The sequence below is a fragment of the Ambystoma mexicanum genome, chromosome 7p (genome assembly GCF_040938575.1).
Source record: "Ambystoma mexicanum isolate Mex_15411 chromosome 7p, UKY_AmexF1_1, whole genome shotgun sequence".
Classification (NCBI taxonomy): Eukaryota; Metazoa; Chordata; class Amphibia; order Caudata; family Ambystomatidae; genus Ambystoma; species Ambystoma mexicanum.
Window position 1 is genome coordinate 241,488,643 of NC_090939.1, and position 7,748 is coordinate 241,496,390.

A 7,748-nucleotide genomic window follows, 5' to 3' on the forward strand; every position below is an offset into this window, starting at 1 on the left:
AGCGGTGCATTATAAAGGTAAAACGTGTCACAGCTGATGTGCATTGTATAGATACAAATCTGTGTGGCTGGATGGTGGGACCCTATACATAGGTGGCTCACTCCATATGGGATGCCAGGTCATTGGTCCCAACTTCATCTCTTCATCTTCATCCATGTGTGGTTCTTCATTGCATGTCATCCGTCAGGAGATCCGTAATTTCCAATACAAAGCATTGCATTCTTAATCTAGGGCCTAAAGTGCACCTGGTACTGCAGACATGGGCAAGATAGATACTCTCGAGGTCACTATGATCTAGCAAACCTAAGTCTGATCCCAGACACGTTGGCACCGTCCCAACTCTTCCCATCATAGTTTTAAATGTTTTCCCTCCCCCCTGGCACCTCGCAGCACAAATCACAGGGACCATGTTTGGGTAAACCATGCTTTCTAGTGTGATCTTTGTAATGGATTGATCTTAGGGGTTATAGCTGCGGTTACCCCTAAACCAATGGGACATCATGTATTTTTGGCGGTTGCAGCCACAGCTATAACTATCGCCTTAGCCGTGGTTATAGCGATACCAATTCTTGTGCATGGATCATGAAATTGCACTGCACAATTCCACATGTGTTTTTGATTCTATGCTCTCATATATACCTTTTTGTTGTTTGAATTGTCACACCTTGTTAATAGGTCTTTTTGAATCTTGAAAAATGTTACAGGAAGCCGTGGCTACTGGCAGTTGACCAGACCCATGCTCCAATTGGACGTCATACTTTCCCGCGGGCTTTGGTAGCTGCGGGTATGAACCTGCTGAGTGTACCTGCGGTTATAGCTGTTTGTATGTTGGTGCAGTGATCATATTAATTTAAGGATGTTTTCGTACAGATTTGTGCATGTCTTTCTGTTTGGATATTCTCACCTCAAGACATGTGTGATTTAAATTTGAAACCTTTGAAATATGTGTTTTTCAGTGCATTTGTAAAATGTACATCTACCCGCGGCTATCGGAGGGCCCTCTCAGTGTAACCGGGGTTATAGCTATGGTTATGTAATTTGTGGAAAACATTTTTAAAATGGTTTTATTTCATTGTGTTTCTACATGTACTAGAGATTATTCTTTAGAAGGATTGTTTTGGGGTTTATTGACGGTTATAGGTTGTAATAAGAAATGTGTTGGCCATTTTTCTTGTTTGCTTTGTACAGTGCTCTTTTTGTGGTACTGATATCTGAAAGCTATGAAAGTTACCTTTTTGTGAACGTTTGCCACTCTGATTCCTTTGCTCAGAATGCAGATGTTCTGTTTTAGGCTATTGTGAAGCTAGATCTATTAATTCTTTGGAGCAGCTGAAGGTCAGTGATTGTGTGTTTTTTTTATATTCTATGTATAATATGAATTGTTGTTTATATTAGATCAATTAAGTATGTTAAGGTTTCTGATTTAGTAAAGTTTATAAGTATTATTTAGACAGTAGGGTTTCCCATTTTTTACTTTAGTGTTTTCAGGAGAGTGCTCAAGCAGAAGCACTTGTTATGCTATGGTTAGGTGTAAGAAAAATATATTTCCAATTAAAGTTTGTTTCTCACTGTTTTGTTGAAGTATTTCTTTGATAATTTGCTGATAATGTGGCTTTCTGATTTATTTGAATTCTTTCTGTATTTCTTATAAAAAATAATGTGCTGCTGCTCTGTATCTAAGAAGCATATGGTCACAACTCTTACAAGTGACCTGTTAGGTAAGAACATGGATTTTACTTTGAAGAAATGTGGTGTTTTTTTGCATTATGTACCTTAGGTTTCCAAGGTTTCCTCAGTAAAAATATATGTGAAATTGAGTGTGGCATTTCTATCACAGATTTGAAAGTACATTGCATGACTGCATTGCATCCAGAACACCCTTGGTACCATAATGTACAGCACCGCCGCATGCAGATTAGCTCAATGTGTGTACTAGTCAGAATAAAATGTTGGTGAAAAATGAACAGCAAGCATACTCGGTATTTTCACAATCTGCTTGTAAATGATGTACTTTGGGAGGGCAGGGGCCCACTTGGTTGCTATACTGTGTGATGACATATACTGTTATATAATGCACAGACATTGGAAGATGTGAAACAAATGGGGGTGCATAAGGAGCCCTACCGTCAAGCAAGCAACATAACTCTACCCTAGACAAATATTGCAGCTGTGTTTGTGATTTGTATTTGTATATCAAGCTGTTTCCTGTGACCCTATCTTAGTGACTTTCTACTGTGTTAGAGTTGTGGAAGTGTTTGAATGTGGCTTTAAATGTAAGAAGTCTTATGTAGCAGTGCACCTGATGAATGCTAACTTGGTTATGATGTTGGCAAATATTCTATTCTTTATTTGTGGTAATTTATGGATTCTGCCATTTTACAGGGAAAGTTAATTTAAATCGCAACTGGTAAGTTTGCAGTTAAGATTTCTTCTCTTGAGAAGTGGTTTGGGAATGGTACTGTGAAGTTATGGCTACATTATGCTCGGTATTACAAATATCTTTTGGTGTTTCAGGCAAAATACACCAGTTAAATAGTTTCTGAGAAATTATGAAGCAAAGTGAAGAAGGTGAATTCATAGTGGCTAAGGCCTCATAGTTTGCATTTCAGCTTTTCTGTAGTAATCCATCAAATGTGTTTGACTTTTTTTTATATAGTTATGACCTTGCAAATCATATGGCTTATCATCCTGAAAATGTACTGTGCCAACCACAGATATATCACAACCGGAAAAACTCAGTACTCACTTAGTGAAATTCTACTTTGCTCATCTTATTTACGCTATATGAGCTGCCCAATACCATCCCACATTACTCAAGCATATTGAGCAGAGCTCTACATGGGGCATTTTTTTATACTGCAGTATTTCAACTGTAATCTAATTGTTGGATTATTTAGCTCAGCTGTGTAAATTTTCCTCACCAACAATGGTGTGCTTTGGAAGGGCAGGAACCTACTTGGGTTTCATGTTATGTAATCACATATGTTTTTACACAATGCACAGACATAAGAAGATGTAAAATGAATGGGGTTGTATAGTAATTTCTATTATCAAACAAGCAGCATACCCCTACCCTTGAAAAATATTTCAGCTGTGTTTGTGCTTCGAAGTTGGATATCAATCTCTTCTCTATGACCCCATATTAGTAACTGCTTTTGTGTCAGATTTGTGGAAGTGTTTGAACGTGGTCATAAATATGAAATGTCTTATGATGGAGTGCAGTTGATCAGTCCTAATTTGATTTTTATGTTGGCAAATGCTCTTTTCCTTATTTGCGGTAATTCATGGATTCTGCCATTTTACAGGGAAAGTTAATTTTCCATTGAACATTTCTTCTGTTTCGAAGTGTTTGGGAATTGTACTCTGAAGTTATGGTTGGCATGGCCGCGTTGAAGAAGCTTGATGTCCTATTGGGTCATTTTGCACACGCGCATTTGGTCACACTGAATGGGCTTAGCCGTGTCAGAAAATAGCAATGTGTGATTAGACCGTTCATTAACGCGGATAACGTGTATGCACGAATCTGCAGAACGTGATATGATTGGCTGGTGCATCAAGCATGAAGATTCGTAACAGCGTTGAAGAAGCTTGATGTCTTATTGGGTCATTTTGCATGTGCAGATTCCATGGAACGGCATGGGCATAGCTGTGTCAAAAATCACAACGTGGGATTAGACCGTTCGTTAGCGTGGATAGAAGTCACGTGTATGAGAGGTGCCGCAGCATGTGATATGATTGGCTGGTGCATCAGGCATGAAGATTCGTACCTGCATTGATGAAGCTCGACGTCCTACTGGGTCATTTCATACACACAGATTTAGTCAAATGGCATGGTCATAGTCATGTGAATACATTGCAGTGTTTCATTGGCTCGTTTGTTGATGCGGCTAGAAGGGTACCAAAGCCCATAAGGTAATTGCCTGTTAAAAACAGACACAAAGCTGCGTAGCCGAGTCAATGTAACTTTCGGGAGTGATTGAGCATTCAATTGACGCGGCTACTGCCATGTGGAGACGCGACTCCTCATTGGGCCATGTGATTGGTCAATAATTTAGGCATAAACACGTCATTGGCTTGGGCGTACCAGCGCATATGGAATACACATTCTGGTTTACTATATTGCATAACCGCATTGATACCTCTCCCCAAAAATCTTTTTCATGTTTTCTGTCTTTGCTTTTTGTGTCTTGGTGGGTGAACTTCATTGTGAGCCTTCAAGAACTTTTAAAAGCAGTACCTTGATTTATCCATTCCTTTTTTACCTTTGTTCTTCCTATAACTTTGTCCTTTCTGTCACGACCCTCACCCAAAACCCCTCTGGCAAACCCATTGGCAAGGTGGAGTCAGGACTCGGGCCTCTAGAGCCTGGCATCCTCTTCAAAAGCCCTAAGGCGTCAGACTCATACACCATGAAAAACAATGTGCTTGGGAGCTACTTTATTGTATTGTCAACCAACATGGAGGCATCCACATAGCTTGGTTCCTAAGAACCAAGCTGTAGAGGAGGTCCCAGATATGGCCTGCACCCCTGCCCCCCAGTGCGAGTGGCCAGAAAAATACTCGCCAAGGTATGTGACGTATGAGGAGCAACTGAACCAACAGAGAGCCGCATTGGGCCTCTGCCCTGGGTACATTAGAAGATCAGTACCTGTTGAAATGCCAATAAGCAGACAGCCCTGGGCAGCACGGTACCCAAACAGACAACCATACCAGCCGCTGATACGAAAATGATGAGTATTTACAGACTGACCATGAGAAGACACAAAGAGCCCTGATAGAAGGCAAACGATGATGAGAAGAGGTCCTGGACAGACTAACGCATGAGAAAAGGCAATTCGTGAACGTGTGTATCCACGAAAACAGGTGCAAGAGACACGAAGGACAACACAATTTTAAAACGTAACAAATGTCATAGCGAAAGAACTAAGATGAAAGAATCGAACCAGCTAATGTGTGTAAATAGGCTCGAAACGCAAGAAGCTAAGAAATCGACACTGCTTGCAATGCTTAGTAGAAGATAGAGCGGCAAGACCCAACCATATATCATATATCTACCTCAACAAGTCACAATGTACACGTGCGACTCCATTTTGTAAAAGCAGAAGTACGGCCAGGCGGCCAAGGCCTAACTGGTCGGGTTTCATATCCAAGCCCAAGCCAGGGGAAAGAGCGGAATCGAAACTCAACAAAGGACGGCTCAGGCCTGGGAAATCGAGGTCAACCCAAGAGAGCGAGGCGAGCTTCAGCTAAGGAGAATCGAAACTTCAGAGCATACCAGCCTGCCCTGTGAAGGTCAAGACAAGGAGGCACGGGCAGGTGGTGGAGCTACATGGAGAATTAAATACACGAAAAGCTGGAAACTGAAGCAGATTCACGGTGAACCAACACGTGACCAGCCAGGCGTGAAGATGTACCACCGTCCGATGTCACCCAGATCCAAGGGGTGCCATAACTTTTCCTGATAAGAGACTACAGTTTCGATGCCTTCCTTAGCCAACTAATTGACACATCGCCCTAAAACCACTGATTGATGGAAGGGAAGCAGGGTGAATCTTGGGACACTAAGCACCTGGGTGTCCATTCTGCATACTGCTAATTAAAGTGGAGATTTATGTTTAGTGGTGTAACCTGCCCAATCACAATAGACCAAGTTATCTGGAGTCCTATAGATATCGTAACCAATAGGACGTCGTACTTATAGTGACGTCCATCACTTGTGATGTAGAGGGATGGGCGTAGACGCCCACCCGATAAGAGTTAACCATTCCGCATGCTCTATTGTCATATACAGATATAACACCTATACTTAAGTTACCTTTCCCAACCAATTATATTGCGTGATGATTTTTGTAGAATTAGACGTCAATGATGACAAGCTTAGCCTATAAAAACGGCTGTTCCACTGAAGTTCGAGGAAGTCGGAGCGAGACAGGTGTTCGCAATGCTGCTGATTTCCATATGCTGATGTATGTATCATTAAACGGACTTCCCGTTGCCAACTTATTGAGTCCTGGTTTTTGAGATGTGCTGGAGTATGTGAATCCTGCACCCTGTCCTCACATGGTGCAGCTATCTAGTATTACAAGTTCTCGGGGTTGAGTACTGACCAATGGGCCCGTCAGTAATTTCCTCTCCCCGTGAACAAAGCTATGCGGTCTAGTGTTTTGGGTGTGGTAGCCTAGGGACTACTTTACCTGGACTATTTTGCTGGGGCTATTTAAACCACACCCGAGCAAGACAACATGCTTCGTGTTACTTTGCAGCTTGCAATGTGACGCTCACTGTGTCCAGCTATTCCCTGGCACCTCGGAGAAGCAGAACCTGCAAGGAGACAAAAGGAACATCATTAGCAGCAGCATCTTACCTGCAGTCTTCATCTTTAAACACTCGCAGCTACTGAGAACAGCTTCCTAGAATCTGCATGCCTCCCGGACAGAACGACCTGAAAGAGGAAGATAGAGGCAACATTAAAGAAAGCAGTAGAGACATTTACAAATTACAAACTGCTCAAAAGGCTTACCTGGCTGGTCACCTCTCGGCTGGCACCACTCCGGACATTCCACTTGCGCTGAAGAACACAGCGACCTACAAGGAAGGAAAACACAGGTTAGCAAAGGCAAGACTTTGCAGCGCTGCACATAGCGCTTACTTACCGCATCATAGAGCTCTTAATGCGCCATCATTTACCAGCGGGGCTCAACCAAGCCATTTCGCCGCGCTGAAACTCTGCATACCTAAGGGAGAAAAAAGCGACATTTTAAAGAAAGAAAGGCATGCAGGATAGCAACAAAACTAAAGAACAGTAATAATACCTACCTGAGCAATATCAAACGGGCCGGCGTCAGTGAAGTAACTGGACCGCACTCGCCCATGAAAGACAACGAGTCTCTGCAAAGAAGGCAGGATGGAGAGCACGCCTAATTCTACCACAAGGTGAGGAGAGGGCGCCAGAGGGACTGAAATCATACAGGGGTGGAGGGAGGATACTTACCCCAGTCGGTCAGTCTTGAACACAGTCCTCCTGTATTTTCAGGCAGAACCTTCCCCACAGACCACATCAGGGCAAAGCTGAGAAGCATACCAGCGAGTAACCCAGCCGGGGGGCGTCTCTGTGGATACCAGGTGAGCGTAACACTTTGTCTTGTGCTTTGTAGTTTGTCAGTTTTAGTTATTTTAGCTTATTATATATATTTTTTTTTTTTACATTAAGTGGCAGAGTCCCTTTTGTGTTGTGTATTTTTATAGTTATTATGTTTTTCATCCACGGTCCTGCATTTTAATATGACTATGACCAGTAGTGATGATGAGGTGGTGTGGGTGGCTTTAGCTTTACCGCTGCCGAAGAAGCAATGTGCACAAAAAAACATAGCTGGCAGTTGGCAATATTTCTGTGTAAAAGACCAACACAGCAAAAAGAAGACCGAGGAGGTCATGTGTAATTTCTACAGTCAGGTTTTGCAGAGGGGACCTTCACACAAGCCGTCACAAAGCATGGGGACATCAACGTTAATTCACATCTTGTCCGTGTTCATTGGGATGAAGTGGATGAATCCTGTAGGAAGGCTCAAGTGAAACACAAGTTCAAAGCACAAAAAGCAAGATCAACACAGCGGTATTTGTCATCTGTGCCACAGACTTCCAACTCAATTAGTAACTATTTTCCTCCATCTAACACCCAAGCTCAGTCCATCCTGCCTGCACCTGATCTTTCTGACTTCATCGTGATGTGCAAAACCTGTTACAGCTTG